Genomic DNA, 24,177 nt, shown 5'->3' with positions numbered 1-24,177 from the left:
CTATCTGGCTTCAGAAACTTTCTAAGCTGTATGACCTAGGACAAGTCACTTAATCCCATTTGCCTACAGTTTGTTCTTTTTCTTTATTAGAGTTGTTACTGAGAGAAAATAAGAGCTTCAGAATAATACTAATTATAATAATAATAAGTAATTTCATTGTAAATAAAAAGAAACTTGAAAAATATTTTATTTCTAAAATACTAATATACAAAGTGACAGCTGCAAAATCAAAAAAAGACTGCTTTCAAATTTGACTTTCTTACCTTATAATTAATGTGTAATAAGTCACCGCACAAGTCACAAACTCTCATGGCTCTAGACAATTCTAGGAAACCACAGTTTGCCTAAGAGTTATGGAATCTTACATTGTTTGAGATAGTTTCCTAGTCAAGGAATTCTCTACATATAACAATGAAAAGATAGGAAAAGCCTTTATTTCCAGATTAAAATACCAAAGAAGTGTTTTAAATTCTTTGTTTTCCTTTACAAACAAATTGCAACACATTATACATTCATGAAATTTGTGCATTTTTACTTTTAAAAGTGAAGTTCTTGGAAAAAACAGGAAATACCATTATACTTCTTATGCAATGAATATATTCTCCAAGGGTAGTCCTCCTAGTTTTGGATCTTAACTCTAATGTTCATTAATTAAAACAAAACAGAATTAAATAAGTGCTTTGATAATCCACAAAAAGCTTTTTGTAATGTATAACTTTGGGGTTGTCAGTAAAATGTCAAATGCAATAGAATATTCATGTTGTTTCTTAAATTATAATGCCTTTAGTCACACTCATACTGCTGGTGAATCTGTGAATTAGCTTAAATGGTCTGGAAAAATAATTCAGAAATAAGAGAGAAAATAAAAGCATCAAATAGTTAACCATCTTTTACTCAAATATCTCATTGTTGAAATATTCACCCAAGGAAGTCAGTGACAAGGGAGGAAAGCAAACAAAAATAAAAAATATTTTTATATGGTAAAATAATCCTAGAAACATTTTTTTAGAAAATAATGGAAATAAAGTGGATATGGACTTGGATCACCAAAAAAAAATATGGTTTAGGCATATAAAGGAATATTACTGCTTTTCTACTCTTTTAAAATTTTACCTATCTTTATATCAGGTACTTATTATGAAGATTAAAATTAACTCTCCTCTGATTATGGAGATTAAATTGTAACCCCTGCCCATTTTGAGATCTAATCACCAAAAGTGTAAACATCCCACTTAATCATTAAATGGGAGGCCTGTGGCCCATGTGTGTAATAGTGGTTGTTGAAGCAGAATTAAACTAACTGCCCCTGGGCAGTCTTAAAGCAAAGCTTCAACTGTGATTGATAGATGTAAAATTAGGGAAGACTCAGGAAGTGACACAAACGAAGCATCTTTAAAAGGAGCTGTCACTTCCTGTGAGAGTCAGTTCTTCATTCTTTGGAAGTGGAGGGTGGACCTAAGACCCTGTTCCTGGTGAGGCTGTTCTAAAATATCTTCCTTTGAAATGACACATGGTGAATGAAAATGAAAAAAAAAAAACAAAACAAAAATAAAAACTAACCTTAGGGGAGACTTACCTCTTGAGAGATACTTAATATCTTACCTTATCCTCTCTCTGATTTCCTTACTTCACTCTACATTTTGTAAATGAATTGTAAATAAATCTCTTTGGAAATTAAATTCCTGATGACCACACTCTTTAATAATCCAGTACAACCCTTTTAAAATTAACCCCTTTTCCCCCTTACATTATTGATTCAGTAACACTACCTTGATACTCTTGAAACAACTTACTCATGTCCTGACTCTCGATATTTCCACTGGTAATCCTCCATGCTTAGAATCCTCTAATCCTTCATTTCTGCATCCTTGCTCCCCTGACTTCCATTAAGACCCAGCTAAAAACCTACTTCTACTTTAAGATTTTCTAGTTACTCTTCCAGCTTCCTTCTCTCTCTCTCTCTCTCTATATATATATATATATAGAGAGAGAGAGAGAGAGAAAGATAGATAGATAGATAGATCTATATATATATCCAGTAATAAAATATCTCAGTTTTCATTGATATCAGTTATCATTGGTTTTGGTTAATTTTTTCTGTGAAAAATTTGTCTTGGTTTTCATAGTTTGCCTCTAATTTCATGGAAGTGCCCACTTGACCTTGATGCTAATTTTGTAAAAACAAAAGGTAACCCATTTGTTCTCATGCTCAATGCGAACAATACATGTATTGAAAAGAAAATAAATCCATTCTTCCATACAGATAGCAAAAATGAAAATCACATAAAACATATGGAGGAGAATATATACCTTACTATACAAAATGAAGGAGCTTTCTCATTGGGAGTGAGATATCTCATCTCAGTCAAATAGAAATTCCCCCATTATATCTCTGCTTTGAAGAGGGACATAATCAAGGTAAAAAGTCCTCTATATGTCAGCTTTTATCCAAAGTCTTTCCAGATAATGTCTTGATACCTGAGGTCCTTATTGTGGGAAATTCCCCATTGTGAAGAATGAATCAAACTCTATTCGTCTATCAATCCACAACTTTTAAGTTAATCAATCAAAAACGTAAGTACTTCTACTTTAGTATATTACCAGTCACTAAGTATGAGCACTCACAAGTCACTTGCTAGAGTGGGTGACCACTCCAGAGGTCACTGACCACCCACCCCCAACCCCATGGCAGTTCTAGGCAAATTGAAAGACAGCGATTAGTTCCTGTAAAGTGGAGAAGGTACAGGAAGTGATATGGAAAAAGGACTATACAATGTCCTGAACTTCTTGTCCAAGGAACTTCTTGGGACTTCTCCTAGAGGCTTCTCCTTTGGAGTTCTTCTTTGGAGTCTCTGCTCCTTGTATCCTCTCCTTTGGACTTCTTTGGAGGATGGCTCCTTGGACCTTTTAGATTTTGACTTCAACCTGGAGCTTTGGGCCTTTCAACTTGCATTTTCAGCTACAGGACTTTGACTTTTGGCTTTAGAGCTTCTTGGTGTTAGGGACTTTCTTGTTGGGTCCACTGCTGCCTCAGTGAGCTTAGCTCACAAGGGTTTTTCTGTGTTGGGACATTGCTGGGTCCTGCCCAGCTTGCTGGTGAATGACTGAGACGCCCACATGGAGACCGGCACTCTTTTCATGGAGCAAACTTCATTTCACAAGATCAGCTTTTAGGATAGGATAGGCAATCACTTTACCTCTTTCCCTTCCACATTTCCTTCTCGTTACTAATATTCCAATTAAACAACATTGTTAAAAGCTGCTAATAGTTTTCTTGACTTAAGGAATAATAACTGGAAACCACTATTTAAAAATTCTCTTATTTCATCAAAATTCTAATTTAACCATTCTACCTTCCAAACAATAAGCTCGCTCTCCCCTCCTCACTGTCTTCCATATGCCAAGAACAGTCTTCAGAAAGGTAAATTACATGGTAAATGTTCATTTATTCTTGATATTAGTCCTTTACATTTATTTTATATTAATTTCTTCTTCTAGAATGAGTTCATTGGATTCACACTGATTCATATGGAAATAATAGTTTCAGTTACTGTATTTCATCTATTGTTTTCAGAGGAACTATTGTTTCATGTTATATATCCCATTCCATTGTAAACTTCCAAAGGGTAGAGATTACCTTTTCTTTCTTTTTATCTTTCACCTTTAGCATGGTGTCTGACATACAGTAGCTACTGAATTATTATTTATTGACTGGTTATGAGTAAAAGCAAATATAAGCAATTTAGAGAAAACATACAAAGATTTGTATAAAATAATCCTAAGGGAAGTGATTGACTAGGATTATATATTCACCATACTTGCAATAGTATAAGTAAAAGAATAATAAAAAAGATTATGAGTTAGTTGATTTTCATTCATTGTTTTAGTTCATTATTAGAGAAGCCTCATTAGGTCTTTTGGAGGGAGGAATATGGGAATATAAGAGTCAAAGTATAATATCTGGAAATATTTATGATATAATAGATCCAGAAAAGTTCAAAATTGACATCAAATGCAAGATAACAAGATAATTGTCCTTATGAGTCATTCCCCAATGGATTAGTGATCAAAGATTATTGACAGTTTTTAAAAGAAGAGATAAAATGTTTTGGTGCCTCGGTCAGGGTCTAGCCTCACTCATGACTCCAGGGGTTTTCGACTGGTGGCGAATGATCAGTCAACAAAAATAACAAACGGAAGACAGCTTAATCATTACAGCCATGGGATTGCTCTGCATCTAACAGCTGCTCCAACATTCCTGATGTCTGATCTTTATTTTTATACCCATTTTCTTAGCATGCAAATACACAAAATCAAAGAGAGATAATTGGAAAAGTGATACATTAACTTTTAACAAATCACTTGATAAATATTCTATAATTTTGTATTGTGATACAGACAGAATACAAGATAAATGATTTCATCACAGGTGGCTTACTAAGGAGTTTGAGTTACTGATTTGTGTAATTGAGTCACTGAGGCATATTGAAGCTTAGTGTACCTGTACTGTACCTGTACCTATTGTATGGGCCTCTATGATTGATTTGTGTGCTGGCTTCATGAGAAAGTTTTGGGCTTGGCCTGTAGTTGTAGTTTTGCTGGGATTTATGTATCTAAGTAAAAGTTAACCAATGATAGTCTTTTTGAAATTGGGTTTAAGGGCCTTATCTTTTGGTGCTGTTTGGGGGAATAAGGGTACATGTGTTTTGCTCTTACATTATTTCTTTTGAGACTAGGGGAAATAATAATCATGTCAATTCATAGGAAGGGGCATTGATGAAAGAGGTCAAGTAAAGGGGGTTGAGTGGGCAATCACATCTCTCCGAGGACCACACTGTGGTCTCCCTAAATGACTCTGTCGAGGCATCATGGTCTCATGGCTCCAAGCATTTTGACATCCAAATGGATAAACATTCCAAGTCACAAGTCCAAGTCACAAACAACAAAGAATGCCAAGTAACATTTCTGATTTTTTGCCACTAGTGCAGTTAATCAAAAAAGCCCATTAAAGAAGAAAAACATGAATGTTAAAATAGTTAGAAATAGTAGGATTAAGGAGACTAGGTTGGAAATCAGAAAAAGGGGCTGCAAATTCAAATTAATACCCAAGAGGTAGGGTAGCCTGAGAAGTGGTATATGATTTGGATTTCAGATGTCAGAAGTCAATGCCAGAGAAAAGAAAAAAGTGTAATAAGGAATAGAAATTTAATTTGTCTCCCCATCTCACTTCTTCATTGTTACTTTAAAATCATTAGTCCTGCCATCAGCCAACCATCTACATTCTTCCAACTACCCCAAATCCTTGCCATCTAATACAATATCTCTCATTCACCTCCTTGGAATCTATTAAAATGCATTGAAAAAGAAGCAGAGATATATTTGAATACATACTACTTGAACTTGAAAACTTAATTATTTTCTTTTATTTGCTTCTTAATGGGAATCAGTGGGATATATTTGAAAAGACTATAAACTTAAAATTAGAAGGAATTGTTTCCTAATCTTTCCACGGATACTAGCTACACAGATCATAGATAATTCCCTCAAATTTAACTTCCATTTCCTTATCCATAAAATGAGGAAAAATTATAACTCTACTATGTTGTTTTGAGGATTAAATAAGATGATAAAAGTAAAGTGCTTTTCAAATGTTAAAGCATTTTATCAAAGTAAGTTATTACAATTTCAAAAAATTACTTTAATATTAGAATTATGCAAATCGTATCTAAAGGAATGTAAAATTCTGAGATGTATAGAAAGGTTAAGAGATGTATGTGTGGGGGTAACAAATGGTGGAGAATTAATAAGTCATATTAAATTGAATTTAAATATTTCCTCCTTAAATGGCTACAGAAATAATAGACAATCAATAAATCATTTGAAGCCAGCTACTTCAGTTTGAAGCAAATTAACTATTGTGGGAACTTATCTTTACAAATAATTTTCATTGATGGATCTTTAGATTTAATATACCATAAAGTTTTAGCAGAAATATATTGTTATACTACTAATGAAGACTTCACAGACAGCAATAAAAATAAAGTACATTGAGGATTTTACCTGACTTCTAACCATACTCAGAAAGAAGAACAATTCAAAAGAGCTTATGCCATTATATCAATGGAATGGAATAAGAAAATTATTTGGCTTACATATTTTCAAGTCATCTTATTCAGTAGTTAGAATCTCTTGTTCTGTTTCTGGGTTTCTAGAGTTTCCGTTTTTATTTTGTTTGGGCCAATATTGCAATGGACATCAGGTCAAGAGTTAGCATTATAACAAATGCTCAAAGAAACATTCCTTTAAGGGCATCACTTGGTCCTTGAGTGTCTCCCAGATGGTTGGGGTCTGGTTGGGAGAATATCACACCCAATAATGATCTTCCTGAGATGAAAGGAGCTTCTACTCTTGATAAGTGACAAAGAGAGAAAACAAATATAGGCACTAAGGCACCCCACCTTCAAATAGAATGTGATCAGCAAAGTTAACTTAAAATTCAACCCATCTGAGCTTCTGGATACTTCATGTGAACCTCTATAACTATCAAAGCCTTTTGGCTAAATCTCATTTTCTTGATTATATCAGCCTCCTCTATTTGTTTTCCCATTTTTTGAATAATATAGCTTAGAGTTGGGTAGAATTATTAAGGTCACCATTTAGAAGAAACTGAGACCAAGAGAGATAAAAATGATAATTTCCAAGTCATTAGTTAAAGTAGTGGGACCAATAATTGAAACCATATCCCATATTCCAAACCAGGTACTTTCACTTCAAATCAGCCTTCTTTTCTCACTGGAACAACTTATGCAATAATATGCATGTATGACACCTCTGACAATATACTGAAGTCCATTTATTCTCATCATGAATCTTTCCATGACTTCAAAGACCCTAAAGATCTTGTATTACATTGACTGTTCCTTAATGTCTAGGGCAATATTTTTTTTTCTTATCTTTAAAGTCTCAGTGCCTGGTGTTTGCCTTCTTTTACAAGGGGTTACCAGGGAGAATAAAGAGGTCAGTGCTGAGTCAAAGCCAAGTTGAAGGAGAAAGAGGAGCCCAGGAAGTGTATGTAGGGCTAATCATCCATAGCCAGGTATGTAGACACTCACCCTTCCCAAAAGTCATTCAAATGTGGAAAAAGGAGAGAATTTGAATGCTTTTTTTCCCCCTCATCCATCTAATGCCTCCCGACTTCAGCTTCTCTTGCTTACTCCTTGGACTTTCCTTTTCTTCTTGGTTTCAGGTAATACTTACTGTCTTTAGTCCTTCAGCTCTGTGTCTTGATTTCCTCAGTTAATGATCATGATTTCTTCACATGTTAATTTTGCCCCAAATGCTTAGGAACTTCAGAGTTGTGCCAAGCTTTCACCAACCCAGGGAGATTCTAAGCAACATATGGCATGCAGAGAGAACTAGTTGCCATTCAGTCACTAAGCTTCCTTCATTCTAGGGAAGGGCAACAAAAACCACACAGTTAAGGGGGAAAAATGCCTTGCACATATCTGGTACTTTTCTAAAATCTGAAATTGAATTAAAATGAATTCCTTCATTTTAAAGAAGGTTAACCAGAAACTAAGTGGCTGAGACTGTTTCAAAATCCTCCAGATCATTGACAAAGACAATACAGGCATTGAAACTCCCACTTTCTTCCATTAGACTAAATTTCTGTGGTTGGAATGAATAAATATTTGTCCTCTACATTAATCACACTTTTTTTTTCATTTTGGAGAGATTGAGTTGGAATATAAATTCCTCAACAGTAGTGATTGCTCCATTCTTTTTCTTTATATCTTCTGTACCTATAATAGTGGATGGAAAAGAGTAGTCACTTAATTAATGCTTATCAATTAATTAATTAGAAGATCTCTAATTAGTTTGATAATTCTCCTAATCAAAAGGAGAGTCATCTTTTCACAATGCCCTATAGGGTCATTAATTGAACTTAAGACCTGTCCAACTTTATTTTGTGAAAGAAAACACATTATACAGATATAAGCCATTTGTGGTGTGGATAATTTTTATATCCACATAGCAATTTAATATTTAAAATTGTACTGGTCTTATTATAAATAGCTTGATGTAGATAGTGTGCTGTGTCAGGCCCATTTTATTTTATTTTTAATTTTCTTTATTCCAGTAACAAACTTACACATAAGTTTTTGAAGGTTACATGATTCATGATTTCTTCTTCTCCCCTTCCCTCCTACTTCCCATAGTTGACAAACAACTCCATTGGGTTTTACATGTATTATTACTCAAAGCCCATTTCCATATTTTTCATTTTTGTAATGGAGTAATCTTGAAAAACCAAAACCCCAGGAAGCAGCTGGGTCACTCAATGGATTGAGAGCCAGGTTCAGAGATGAGAGGTCCTGGGTTCAAATCTGACCTCAGACACCTCCTAGCTCTGTGACCCTGGATAAATTAGTTCATCCCCATTGCCTAGCTTTTATCATTCTTCTGCTTTCTAAGATGGTAAAGGTTTTAAAAACAAACAAGCAAAAAAATAAAAAAATAAAACCCAACCTCCAAATCATATGCCGAAATAAACAAGAGATCAGTCATATGTTTTCTTCTTCATTTCTACTCCAAAAGTTCTTTCTCTATCTGTGGATAGCATTCTTTTCATAAGTCCCTCAGAATTGTTCTGGATCATTGTATTGCCATTAGTAGCAAAGCCTATCACATTTGATCATCCCACGATGTTTCAGTTACTGTGTACAATGCTCTCCCATTTCTGTTCATTTCACTCTGTATCACTTCATGTAGGTCCAGTTCTTAAAGAAATCCTCTTCATCATTCCTTATAGCATAATAGTATTCCATCACCATCATATACCACTTTTTTTTCAGCCATTCCCCAATTAAGGGACATCCCCAAAGTTTCCAATTTTTCCTACCTTATAAAGCACAGCTATAAATATTTTTGTATCAACAGGCCCATCCCCATTTTAAAAATCTCTTTGGGATACAGATTTAGTAGTGGTATTGCTGGATAAAAAGAAATGCATTCTTTTAAAATCTTTTGGGCATAATTCCAAATGGCTTTCCAGAATTGTTGGACCAATTCACAACTCCACCAGCAATGCATTAGTGTCCAAATTATGCCACAATACCTCCAACATTTATTATTTTCCTTTACTGTTGCATTGGCCAATCTAATCAGCTCCATTTTATAGGTGAAAAAAATCTGAGACTCAGAAGAGTGAATTAATTAGCCTTTGAATTATAAACAGGAGAGAAAGAACATTTTCTAAGTGCCTACTATGGTAGGCCTTCTACTAATTGTTTTATTAATACTATATCTCATTTGATTCTCTTGAAACCCAGGAGCTAGGTACTTTTATCCTTACTTTACAAATGAGGAAAGTGAAGCAAACAGAGTTTAAATGACGTGCCCAGGATCACACAGTTAAGTATTTGAAGATTTGAAGTTGTCTTCCTGACTCTTCTTTTAGAGCATGATCCACTGTATGACCTAGCAAGTAAATAATAGAACTCTAACTTAAATCTAGTTCTTCAGACTTTCAGGCTGATATCAGTGTATTTCTACCTCTTAGTAAACAGATAAATCATGTTGTGACTCTCTAACTATTCTTTTTCCTCCCAACTTTAGTGATTCACTATTGCCTCCCCAGCTCATTTTACAGATGGAAAAATTGAGCTGAACAGGGTTAAAAGACTTGCCCAGAGTTACAGTTATTAAGTTTCTGCAAATAGATTTGAAATCAGGAAGTTGAGTCTTCTAGACTGAAAATCCAGCGTTCTATTCACTAGCTTCTGTTTTTCTTTATTTTCATGACCTCAAGGACCTTAGAGATCTTGTATTATCTTGAATGTTCCTCTATGTCTAAAGCAATGTTTGTTATCTTTGAAGCCTCAGTACCTTTAAATAGCAAGCTCTAATGGCTGGCAGGCTTCTTAGAAGTTATTCAATCCAACCTTGTCATTCTAAAGATGAGAAAACTGAGGCCTGGAAAAGTAATATGACTCATTCAGAGACACAGGAAATATGAGGGGAAAAAATCATACTGGTGTTCCAGGACTCCAGGACAATATTCTTACATTTAAAATTATTTTTTTTCTTTCTTCCTAAAGGGGAAAATAATTAAGATTTTCCATTCTGTCTCTTAAAATACAAAGGAATATATTTAGCAAATACTTATTTAGTACTCACTATATTCAAGAGAGCTGAGACAATAGGAGAAAAATGGATATGTTAAGCTATCTAGGCCCCTGGTGTGAATTTAATAAACATACATGATCCTAGCAAAATATTTATTTGAGGTTACTCTGTTATTGCTTTAAACTCATTAATAATTTATAAACATTGAGTCTATGTAACATTATGCTTTTATACTCAAGTTATCTGTAATTTCACAAACTATTCTTTTCTTTTATTCTTATATCATTATTTTGGATGGGATGTGTCAAAGAGTTGTACTAGTTTTGATGTGAGGAACACAAAAAAGAATCAAAACAAATCAGTAAACAAATCTCTATATTAGGACTTAAGAAAACAGTTTTTGAATCACAGTTCTCCTGCTCATTCCTTGTGTGACCTTTAGCCAGGTGCTAAGTGATCTTGTTTTTTTTAAAATAATCTTTGTTTAATATATGTATATGGCCATGATTTCTATGGACTCTCAATGGTCCCCAATTCAAGTGCTCACTGTCTTTTACCTGAGATATTGAAATAATCTCCTCATTTGTCTCCTTTCATCCATTCTCCTGTTTCCTACCAGTCTTCCAGATAGCTGCCAAATTTAGTTTTCTAAAGCCCAAGTCTTATTATATCAGTGCATCACTTAAGAAACTCTAGCGTTTCCTCACTACCACAAAGAAAGAAAATTCTGGTCATTCCAGCCCCTTGTCCCGATTTGTGATAGCATCTCCTCCCCTATTTTTCAAGAAAACCCAACCCATTCTTCCATTCTTTCTCTATAATCAGGATATTTTCTCACCAAGATATCTGCTGCCCTTTTTCACCATGATGGAACATAATTGAATGTAATTTCTCAGTGTTCCTCAAAAGGCTCTGAAAATCTCCCTCCCAGTGTCCCAATTCACCAGCTCTATAACTTTCATGAGCAAAGGAGTCCAGCTTTTCTCATCACTGCCCGATTTTTGTTGTGTCCCTCATTACAATGTAATCTTGAGGATGGAACTATCTTTGATTTTGTATCTGTATTCCAGATTTCCTATGGAGAAAAACTCCATAGTATTTGGTGCAGACCAACTCATTAACGAATGGGTGTTCATTCATTTGTAATCTGGCTCCAAACTGTCACTGAAGTATTACACTGTACTCCTTGCCAAACAGTCTACTTTCAAGTCACCCGACTTAATTGATGTTCCTTGCATAGGACAGCCAATCCCTTGGATTTGTGTTTTTCCTCAGCATCTATCCTGGTGCCAGGAACATTCTCTCCCCTTGGTAGCTTCTAATTCCTTCACAGCCTCATCTCATGAGTCGCTTTATACAAGACTCTTTTCTTGATTCCCCCAGGACTTAATGCTTCCTTATACTGTGATTACTTTGAATTACTGGGTTTGTATTTTTGTATTATCTGTGGCTATAATGTAATGTCCTAGGAGGAAGGGAAGGAATTGGCAAGCATTTATTAAACACATAGTATGGACCAGGCACTGTGCTAAATACTGGGGATAAAAATGCAAACAAACAAATAAGAAAGATAGCCCCTCCTGTCAAAGAGCTAAAATTATAAAAGAAAAAAAAAACAAAAAAAACAAAACACAAACTTCGGCCACTGAAAAGGCAGGGACGAGGCACATGCATCAAAGCATCATGGTAATGAAGCAGGCCCAATCTGACCCATTTCCGAAATGGACACCCCTGAGTTAACTTACAAATGCGAGAAAGGACGTCCATGCTAAGGGGATGTTCCAAGGTAAGAAGGCAGCTGAATCATTGTGATAAGGTATAATGAATCAGAAGTACAATAAATTACGACCTCTAGAAGGCAGGTGCTATTTCATATTTGTCTTCATATTTGTATTGTAGTATCTAGCAACAGTGGATGGCATGTAGCACATACTTATTAAATGCTTCTTTAATTAAGTTAATTTGAATTTATTTTATGTGGACATCCCCTTCATTGAAACAACATTTAATATCTCTTCGGCTTTTCATCTTCCCCTCCAATTCTTTTCCATGTAATTTTATAAATCTTCCTGAGGACACACATACAATTCAACAGAAATTATCTTCTTCCTCTTTCTTAGAATCTTTGGGCCATATATTTGCAGCTGAAAGGGGCATTTTGAAATGATCTAATCTAACCCTCTCTCTCGGGTGTGCCACTGAATTATAGACGTTGTCCTTCGCATCATAAAATGTCAGCATTGAGAGATAGATCAGTGACCATTAATCTTCCACTTGAAAAAGTACAAAGGAATTAGAATTTACCAAGGAGAAAGAATAGTCCTGGCATGAGGGCTTCCGTCTCTCCATAGCAGACCAGTGATATCCATTCTTGTCGCATGACTTTCCCATCTCCTTTTCTAGTATTACATATTACTCCTTGTTTGTGTCATAATGGAGGATATTCTACAGTTGCCTGTACATGCCACTAATGTCTTTGGTACCGTCAACTTGGAAAAACACAGAACCACTGAAGTACTCAGAAAGACTAAATCTTTAATCAGGGCAAGAGACGGTGCTCCTTATTTGGACACCATGCAGTCAGCACTGAGTCAAAGGCCTGGCACTCTGGTCATAGTGTCTTTGGGAAAACTCACCACCACAGATGACTTTCCAAAGAATAATAGAGCAGAGGGGTCTTATATACCTTTGGGGGAATTAAATAGAGAAAACATACCCTGACTGGTTACTAGCAGACTTGGGAAAGAGGCTATAGCTGGAGGTCGGGGTATATAAGAGAGGAAACTTGGACTCAATTTGCCAGAGGAACAAGACAAGTAGGGGAAGGGCAAGCAGAACAGAGAATTCCAGAGAAAGAACAGAGAAGAGCTAGGATATCCAGGCAGTTGACTCACTTCTCTTTGGGAAGCCCTTCAGGAAGGTTGCTCTGAAAGCACCTCTGAGCCCTGGTCATTCTTTGGGGAATCCAGATCCCCTGAATTCAGCAGAAGACAACAGGAGTGGATAGGCCTTTGTATATAAAGATATCCACCCCAAGAAGATTTCCTCTCCATTCCTCCAAAATAGCTCTTGAACTTTATATTATAACTAGAAGAGTTTGAACTCCAGACAGCTCTCACAATTGACCCCAGAGGGTCAGGAAGGCACCGCCTGACCCTGCCGGATTTGGGGAGAAGGGGTTCAATTGTTAGGTTTTAGAGACTTCCTATTTTCCCACTTTCCCAATACCTTATCCCTCAATCTCACTTACCCTACCCTTTTGTATGTTCCTCAAATAAATAGATGTTTTATAGATCTAGTGCCTGCTCTTAATATTCAGGGAAAGGGACCAGCAGCTTTGGGGAGGAGAACTATGTTTCCTCCCTAAGGAAGAAGAAGTTGTTTAGTCCTAGATTTACTTCAGCCCTGCCTCTGAAGAAAAGTAGTCATTAACCCTGAAGACAGCTAGTAGTAGTCTCTTGGTAACAGAGGATGACAATTGTCTTTGTGCATTTTCATCTATGGTGTATAAATGAGTGTGCACAAAGACACTTGTGCATGAAGGATATTTAAGTGGAAAAGTCGTTGCACAGAGACAGTCCCACTCTCTCGGCATTGGAAGCCTGGGTCCATTGGCATGAAAAATCATTACATCTGGAGATTTCCTCAGCTGCATTGGATGGCCTTGTCTTTTGTGCTCCAACACACCCTAAGCATTCCACAGTGCTTTGCTGCATCGCCATCTCAGCCGTTGAACTTTCTTATTGGTTTCTCCCGTCTGTTCAGCTGAAGCAGTCTTCACATGCTGGGTGAGCAAGGCCCTGGTTCACCAGGGGTCTATGACCCGATGGCTACTCTCACAAGGTTTAGCCGGCCTGTTGAAGTCTTTGCCTGGGGTGTGGCCACTGCCTCATGCTAGCAGCTACTAGGAGCCACAAGTGAGAGCTGGGTGTCAGGTGAGGGTCAGAGGCTGGAGAGCTGCCCTAGGAGGGCATGACAAGCCGTCCATACCAGAGATACTACCCCTGCCTGAACACCCCATACACCCCTGAAGACAGCTAGTGTGGGTTTATTGAGGAAGGAGAGAACTATATATCCTCTTTCTCCACCCTTTAGCTCCATTTCATCTCTACCACACTCTGATCCTCAACTCAGTGGTGGTGGTGGGGGACTCCATCCCTTTTCCCCCTCCATTACACCTATCAAGTAATGTTCTACAATGGATACAAAAGAAAGATTCTTGCCAAGGACTTCTAAGACAAAAAAGATGCTTAAGGTTTGATTATCTACTCATCCCACCTAAACATGGACCATTGAATGTCCAGTAGAGACAAAATCAGTCAGGGACTTCCCTCAAGGCAAGTTCTCCAGGGCCAGGGTAAATTATGAAGTTGACAGTACATTCTGAACTTAGCTTCTTATGAAACTATTTGACATAGACGATAGAGAACTAGCCTCCAATCCAGGAATTATGAGTTGACTTCAAATACTGGCTGTATGACCCTGAAGACTTTAACTACATTAGAGCATACTGTGATGATGAACTGTAGAGAAATCCCAAACCTGCCTTGATAACTCCCTTATCTGGAAATTCCCATTTTCAATAAAGCCATAGGTCCAGTTTCTGTGAGATTGTGGTTCATGATTTAGAAGTATGAAGAATTCCTAGGAAAATATTTTGGTTAAAATGGTATTTTTGTGATGTTTGCTGTTTGTGTGTGTGTGTGTGTGTGTGTGTGTGTGTGTGTGTGTGTGTGTATGGGGGTGTGTGTGTATGAAGAGAGAGAGAGAGAGAGAGAGAGAGAGAGAGAGAGAGAGAAAGGAGGGCACAGTTCAGAGTGATAAAAAAGGCTCAGTACATTCAATAGGAATAATGATACTTATACTCTTTATCTGTATGGGGTTATTGACAGTATAAGAGGGGATAATAGCTCTGAAGAACTTTGTAAACAGGTAAGTAAAATCTAAATGAAATCTATTGTTATGATTTGTAAAAGGTGTAAAGATCCTTTTTATTTCTTTCTATCAGGGATGGCTTCAAGATTAGGTTTCAAATAATCTGCCTTGAAGTCTTTTGTTGTTGTTGTTGTTGAAGACTGCATAAGATTCATAGGAACAGAAAATAGACAATTTTAATCTTTACTGAAAACTTGACCACTTGGAGGTCAAGAAGAGAATTTTTTTTTTCATTTATTATAAAAAAATAACAGAATTTCAAAGTTCCAGGAGATCTTAGAGGTAAGCAGTCACATCTAGCACAGTGCCTAATACCTCTGAGGTGCTTCACCAAGGGTTGGTCAGTGGTTTATTAGTTGACTGACCAGCCTGCCTCTACTTGAAAACAACTAAATATCTTTAAAGTTGGCCATTAAAATTCTTGAGGTTTCTAACCATTAGGATTTTCTACCCTCTCACCTTTGGCTCAAAACTAGATGTGTGAATTGTACTTTTTGGCTTCCTGTGTCCATTTCCCCCCAAATTCTTCTCTTTCTATCTTTGGAGAACAAGGAGAAATGAAACAGCAAATAAAGAAGCAAATGTTGTCCCAGATTCCTGTAAGAGTGCTGCCTCTACTTGAAGACAATGTCCATAATGTCCTTTTATTTGCTCTTCTCCAAGTGTTCCCTTATTCCTTCTTTCAGCAAGTCTTCAGATGCTTATTTGTAGTATTCAAACACAATATAGACAAGTATTAGTATGTAGGTTTATATAAATATGTAGGTACTTATACATGCATATAGATAGATGTCAATAGATGAATAGACAAGGTAGCTATGCTCGTACATTTGTACACGTGCGTGTATATATCTGTATATTATTATAGTAGTCTCTCGGTAACCAAGGATGAAAATTGTCTTTGTGCATTTTCATCTATGGTGTATAGATGAGTGTGCACAAAGACACTTGTGCGTGAAGGAGATTTAAGTGGAAAAGTCAATGCACAGAGACAGTCCCACTTTCTCGGCATTGGAAGCCTGGGTCCATTGGCACGAAAAGTCGTTACACCTGGAGACTTCCTCAGCTGCATTGGATGGCCTTGTTGTCCTTTCTGCTCCAACATGCCCTAATCACTCCACAGTGCTTTGCTGCGTCGCCATCTCATCCGTTGAACCTTCTTATTGGTTTCTTCCGTCTGTTCTGCCGAAGCAGTCTTCACAGGCTGGGTGAGCAAAGCCCAGGGAGGGGTAGTATCTCTGGTATGGAGGGCTTGTCAGGCCCTCTTAGGGCAGCTCTGTGTGTTATTCATGCACCCATATATACAGACATATACATGTCAAGGTTTTCTGTGGACCTGTTGCTAACTTTCCTAAGATATGATGCTGAGAACTGTAGGCCATTGTTCCTTATGCCATCTAACCAGGGCATAGAACTCTAGAACTAAGCTCTCTTTAGTACTGGGTCATATTTATTTCTCAATGTATATTTATAATAGCTCTTTCTATGACTATTCTTCATTATTGCCTCACACTAACCTTGTAGTCCTCATGTTGTGGGGGGGCTTGAGGTGAACCCCCTGGGTTCAGGAAGGGTACCCATGGCAAGAATGCAAGATGCCAAAACTTAGTTTAAAAATAAAAGGAGAAATTGATTAATTTGGAAGGTAATGTTGAGTCCAGCCAGGAGGACAGGATACATGGAAAACTGCCTCCTTGAGGACATCAATTCTGGGGTTTTATACTCTTTACAATGGGAAATACATGATTTGAGGAGGGTATGTACTTGGGGAGAGCTGCCTGGGGTCAGCCTAAAGATGTAAGGGGAGACTCTCATGGTTTAGGGGATGAATAGATCTCTTAGATAGAACCCAATGGTATCAAAGCATAGCCTGGAGGGGTAGCACTGTGTCCATCTCAAAATCTAAAGGATGATCTAAGGAAGATCATTCTTTCAAGGGTCTTTTTCACCATTAACCTTTGAAGTCTAGGCCCACTCTTTCTTTAGCCTTAACAAAAATGCAAGGAAGCAAAGGAATTCTCTTGCTTACAGTTTGGCCTGAAACACTTCTATATTTTGGGGGGTGAAAAGTAAACCTAGGGTCCCACATCACTCAGGCACCATTGGATCCATTTTTGATGAAGTATTTTCTACTTTTCTCCCCTCCATCTAATCCTTTTCTAGATGTCTAGGATTCACATCTAGGAAATATCTAAAAAATCATCCAGGGAACCCTCTCATTTTCAGATGAATATACCAAAGCAAAATAGCTTGTTTAGGTCACAAAGTTACTAAGAAGAGGAGGTAGCCTATTAACTAAGACCCTTGAAAGTCCAAGTCATTGTTCTTTTCATTCCTAATTATAACTTTTTATAAGGATCATAGAAAAAAGACTGATAGAGACTTTATAGATGATCAGGCCAACTTCTTATTTTTAGAGATGGGGAAACTGAGGTTAAGAAAGATTATATGTCTTGTTGGAGGTTGTATAAAAGCTGACTTTCAAAATGTGAACCCCTTCCTTGACTCTAATCAGTTCTATTTATTTTCATCAAGATGTTAGGTGTCTTAGGAAAGGGAATATTTAATTAATCCCAGTTTATTTTGACAATGTACCAGGCCAATATTTCTCAAAATATGAGTTGGTTTCTCTAATATCTTTTCCCAGTGACACTGCATATTAAGGATAACACTAGGCAGTGAGTATTTCTGGACCACCAGATAAGTAAGAAATTCAAAAGTGCCTCTTTTATTCTGTTATCCATCCTTAAAAAAGAGTAACATTTTTGAGGTGTTCAAGCAGAGTCTCTTTTCTTCTACCTTGCTCTCTCAGCATCTTCAGTAATGAAAGAAGACAGACTTCTGCCTAGCTTTTTAAGGTTGTTGATCACTCTGCCCACATGTCCAATGGTTTGCATTGGATTTATTTAGGAATGTAATATGGAGTGATGGCTTTAATCTGGGAAATTCTACATGGTTTGGGTTTCAGTTGCCATGGAGACTACATCTCTTTGAATGTTCCTACTCAATATCTGAGCTGCTGCTACAGATAGCTCTTGAATTTGAACCAAACCAAGGTATTCTTAATAGTAATACTTTGATATCCTTGCTTCTGAGATTCTTTGTGACATGGCAATTGACTTCATTGACCTTCTAAGCACACTGACTGAATTTTCACTCAGGTATTTGTCTCATAGAAAAAATACTAAGCAGGAAATAACTGTCTGAGTTGTTTCCATATATTGAGATCTTTTAAAATTATTTTTCTGCTAGTTGTTTCAGTTGGGTCTAGCTCTTTAAGACTCCATTTGGAATTTTCTTCGCAAAGATATTAGAGTAGTTTGGCATTTCCTTCTCTAGCTCATTTTACAGATGAGGAAACTGAGACAAAGTATTAAATGACTTGCTAAGGGTCATACATATTTAAGTCTAGATTTGAACTCAAATCTTCCTAACTCCAGGCTCTGTGTTTTATCCACTGTACTCTGGGAGTTGATGTTATTTATTATCCCTATTTTACAGACAAGCAAATTGAGACAGACATTTAAGAGACTTGCACACGTTCACAAACAATGATTTTTTAGGTGAATTTTAAATTGTTAGTTACCAAAATATGTGTAATCATAATGCCCAGTTCATCGGACTAACATTACATATATTCACTTCATGGGTTGAGCTCCTAAAAAGCAATTATAAAAATAAAGTAGTCTAGCCCTCACTTGTTCTTAGCTTCTCATGTTTTCTTCAGCAAGATATGGAGGGAAGTAGCATGATATTAAAAAAAAAAGAAAAATATTTTTGAATGATATGATCTGGGTTCAAATCACATCTGCTAGAAGTTACTCTTCTTCCCAAGCAAATGCTTCATTCATTCATCTATTTGTTAACTTGTTCATTCATTTTTCCTCACTTATTTTGTTTAAATAACAATTTCTTTTGAACTCTATATTATCAGCACAATCCATTATGATTAAATTGTACCTATTTGCATTTAAATAACTGAATTTCAGAAAATGGAAAATAATCATTGCTCTAGTCATTCTATTTTCATTCAGTTTCTTTGAGTCTACTCATTTCCATTCCTATTTTCTCATATAGTTTTAGTTAGAGCTTACTCCTTTCTGAATCTGTTCTTGTGGTGTGTTGGGGATGGGGGAAGTAAGTTGAAAGGAGAAAGAAAAATTTCTAGATTTTTCATTTTAGAGAACTCAGTTCCCAAATCCCTCATTTTCAGAACATTCTATCTCAAAAGCCCTCTCATTCAGTCACTGTTGCCCAATTCTCACATGGCAAAGTTCTTCCTTGAAGCTTCATTTTAGGGAAGAGTCTAGACAGACATCTTTCATTCTCTAGACTGAATTATGCAACCATTCCTTTGTGAAGATAATCCCTATATCCCTTTTACCTCTTATTTGAATGCTATGCTTCATCATTAAAATATAAATACTTTGAGGGGAGGAATTTTTTTTCTTTGTGCTTTTCTTAGCATTCCAGAGCTTGCCGTGATGCTTGAAACTCTAATAAATGCATATACAATGCTTATTTATTGATTGACTACATTATTTCATTTTAAAAATATATATTAATTTATTTTTTTCTTTCTTTCTTAATTTATTCTTAATTCTTAATTTATTTTTTTCTTTCCCCTGACATTATTTTATAAATATTTTATTAAATATTTTCCAGATCTTATTTAATCTCTCATATTTCTTGGTCTTAAATTCATTCTAGTGTATCATTACCTTAATGGAGCATAATTATTTAACTACTACCTTATTGGCCATTTAAACTGTGGACTTTGTTTTGCAATGACATATAAAACAGTGTAAAGGATGATTTAGTATTGTGACCTAAGCTATGTTAATTATTTGATAGCCATGAATATCCCAAATATAAAAGAAATATAACCAAGTCAGCTGGAAATTTATGCTGATTTAATTGATTTAGTGGAAAGAAGTTAAGAAGAAGGAAGAAGGAAAAGGGTATAGGATTTCTCCTGCCTGACTAGTGCCAGGAGGAAGACCAGAGGCTCTAGGAAGGTAAGGGTTTGGAGAGTAAGGAGGAAAGAATCAGCCTGAACTCCAAAGGGCTCAGCCAACATGCCTGAACCTGAATGAGCTCAAGGCAAACTCACCACCAAACCCAGACAATAGTTGCCACCATGCCAAGATGTTGGGAAGCTTACCATGCTGCCAACCAAAGTCACCTCTCTGGGGAAAAAGAGAGAGGAAGTGATGTGCCTTATATAGATGGTTTTATATCACTTTCCTGTGTCTCATCTGTACCAATGATAGCTTAGTTTGACTTAGGACAACCCAGGGGTCTGTCTGTTTTTTCTGTACATATCTGTTGAAGGCCATTTCCTAAGATAATTAAATCTTTGAGTATGGTGCGGGCATCCTGATCTTGTTAAACTAAGGGTGGAGAAATGTAGAGTTCCCAAGACTTGATTCTGTTAGATGAAGTATCTCCATTGTTACTAATCAGGAAATAGCTAAATCAGATCTTCTAAAGTATGGCCTGAATAGGGTGGAATAGTTTTAAAATTCACAACTACTAATAAAAAAAATAAACAGATGAATTTTTTTATACCTTGTGCAAGTTATTGTCTCCCAAATATTATTTTTTGTTCAAAGTTTATTTTTACTATGAAAATTAATTATGATTTCTAAAATTATGTCACATTATCAACTTAAATTAATGTCTGTAAAGTTTTGCTAGTTGAATTAAATAAAATAATATTTGAAAATTACATTAACCTATTATCTAGTACAAGGAATGTACTAGAAAAAAATGTTTCTTATTTTTGCCTTACCTTCTCTATTTTTCTCCCACTTTGATTGGTGTGAGGCAATTTTCTGTTGTTTTTGGCTTTCTCCTTGTTAGGCATTGCCACAAGTTCTATATATTTTTTTCAAAACTAGAATCAGAAAAGATTTAATCATTGGGAATACAAAAACAAATGGGCAAAAGGTTGTACAGAACTTGCTCTTAAAAACATTAGGGGCAGATATGATGCACAGAAATCTATACAAGGCAAACTATATGCAAGGTATATAGGAAATAATTAACAAAAGAAAGGCACTAAAATTAAGAGGGGCAGGTTAAATGATTAGTCCATGGTCATACACCTAGGACATATCTGAGGCATGATTTGAACTCTTGTCTTTAAGATTACAGTTCAAACCCTATCCCTTCTGCCACTTTACTTCAACAAGATATTGAGAAGATTATGAGATTGAGAAGACTGATTTGAATCCTGTGTGTTCTCCACATGCTATACTTAATCCATCATTTCATTCCTAATACCTTCAATGTCCTCTTCTATGATATTAAGCCATGGTAGTGACTTTGGCTATCAAGCAGGGCTATTGTGAAGCTCAAATAAAGTAATACATGTGAAAGCACTATGAAATTATTGAGTCCTATAGAGTTATTCTTATATATGCAGAATGAAGTAGGTCAAATAATTGAACAAGTTTTTGATAAACTATTCAACAAGAATTGGATGAAAGTTAGAAACTAATCTTAGAAAATAATGATTTATAGGAAGGATAAATGTGGTTCTTTTGATGAGAAAACAACTGGTTCCTTTTTCATGTATATGCTGCCACCTCTTCTGGAGAAATGGAATGAAGGTTACGGTCACAGATGGTGTTTTCATTTTTTAAAGCTTTTTAAAGTGTTACTGTCACAGAGAAAATGGCAACAATCAGATTTCCAAAAATTGAGTTTTTAAATATCTCTGAACACGTATAATTTACAATGTCGTATCAAATGTAATTAAATAGTCATTTTCCCTGTAGGAATATGGCATGAGTGTGCTCTATCAATAGCTGGTTCCACTTTGATTCTGATCCTAGAAATATTTAGCTAGCTTTTTTTTTAATTTCATGAGTTTCTTTTACTTGCATTTTCTCAAACATTCCCTTTAATGTCATTGTGACACTTACAAATTGTGCTGTCTAGGAGCATCTGACATCTAAGTAGTCTCACACAAAAATTTGGAATCTCTGGCAAGTGAAATAAATGGGAGGAGGCCAGAAATCTGGTGAACTATTTCAGGAAAGTCCCTGGAAAGAGAAAGTTGAAGTCCTGAGAATAATGAATAATCATAATTGCAGACCCTCATTATGATGTTGGGAAACTTTGATCTTGTCAATACTGGTAACACATTATAGAATAAATAGTAATAAGATTGAGGAACAGCAGAGTTGTAAACCTATAGTAAGAAATGTCTCACTTCTTTCATATTTTGTGATAAGAAGAGAGGAGAGGACAATAGATATTCTAAACGAGTATAGTAAGGTTCTTTGTGAAAGAAATAATGTGCCATGCCAGAACCATACTTTCCTCTTGCATAAAAATGTTCACTAAGAAGAATAGGCTCAAATTTATGGTAAAATGGTGGTGAGACACAAGTAGTAGCAAAGGGGGTAATTCAGAGCTCTCTGTTACTGCAAATCTTTTTCTCATATCCTTGAATCCTCAAGGAATTCTCTTTAGGTATAGCTCTCTGCTTGACTCTGAGAGCTAATGTGTTGGAAGAGTCTTCATACTGGCATTCTTCCTTGGAATATCATTAGTCCTCATTGTGTTTCTTTATTCTCAGTTCAGAAATCGCTATCAGTTCCTGTTAGACCATAAACATCAGATCAGAATCAAATCAGAAATATAGATCTTCTGATTTTTAATACAGTAGGCCACCATCTGGTGAATTGAAGAAACCAAGAGAAACTCCCTGTTGTTCTTTGACAAAGGCTTTTCTCTTTATCTATACTTTCATCAAATTGTTCTTCATCACTCAACTCCTTGTTCTTGGCTTTCGACATTCTCAAATTAGCTTTCTGGTTTTCATAGACCCAGACATATGTTTAAATCTTTTACTAATCCTATGGAGAACATCTGAATTATTCCAGTGACCAAATCTGTTCTAATTCTTGTAAATTGATTAAAAGCTTACTTATATTTATTTTAATCCACTTTTATGATTATTTTAGTAATTATATATATATACATATATATATATATATATATATATATATATGATAATAACACTAACTGGATATAGCTAGGTGGCTCAATGAATAGTGTTCGGCTTGGAGTCAGGAAGACCTGAATTCAAATATGACCTCAGATACTTACTAGCTGTGTGACCCTGGGAAAGTCATTTTATCTCTGTTTTAATCCACTGGAGAAAGAACTGTCAAACCATAGCAGTATTTTATTATTACATCCCCATGAACAGAATGGTTCATAGGATGATGAAGATTTGCATATGACTGAATACCTAAACAACTGAAACAACAATAATTTTAATATATGTGACATTATTATATTAATGCATATTAGGGTAGACACTAACTTGACTATAATTTTGTCCCCCAGCTACCATTTGGTATATCATAATAAGTATAAAAGAAATTGCATATATGTCTCTGTGAAATGAGAAATTAGTGTGTTATTCTCAAGTTATTAATATCTAAAAGCTGGTGTTTGACCATCCCCTAGCCCTTATAACCTTATAAAGGCCTTACAGCTTTAAGTGAGTCTGTCTGGGAATTACATTAGGCTGGAATCCCAGACTGATGGCCTTAGATCCTGTAGTACCCATGATCAAATCTTCCTTGAGTACCCTTTTGTCCTAGAAGTCTCTCCTATTGTAGCTTTATATTCTATTTGTATTGTATCTAGTAAATCTTCTTCCAGGAGGTCAAGCTGAATGCTTTGACTTATCCTCTCATCAGCCTCTCCTAGATAATCCAGTCCCAAACTACTCCCCTGCTGGGAGCTATCAGGCCAACAATGTCTTGACAAGGTCACTCGTGGATGCCAAGAGGTCACAGAGTGACTCTTTGGCAGGATGGAATTGCCCACTCAGCCCCCTCCACATGACTTCTCTCATCAACATCCCTTACTAATAGAATTGAAATGATTGTTGACCTCTCCCTAGTCTCATAAAAAGTAATATAAGAGCAAAATGCTCTCATGTTATTTCCCCAAAATATCATCAAAAGACTAGACTCACAAAACCAAACCCAAAAGTCTATTATGGGTTAACTTTGGCTTATGTACATAATTTCCTGCAAAAGCTGTACCCATGAGCCAAGCCCAGAATACCCCCTACTCCCCCTG

Source organism: Monodelphis domestica, chromosome 1 (assembly GCF_027887165.1).
Source record: "Monodelphis domestica isolate mMonDom1 chromosome 1, mMonDom1.pri, whole genome shotgun sequence".
NCBI classification, from domain to species: Eukaryota; Metazoa; Chordata; class Mammalia; order Didelphimorphia; family Didelphidae; genus Monodelphis; species Monodelphis domestica.
Note: the sequence above shows the minus strand (reverse complement) of the source record.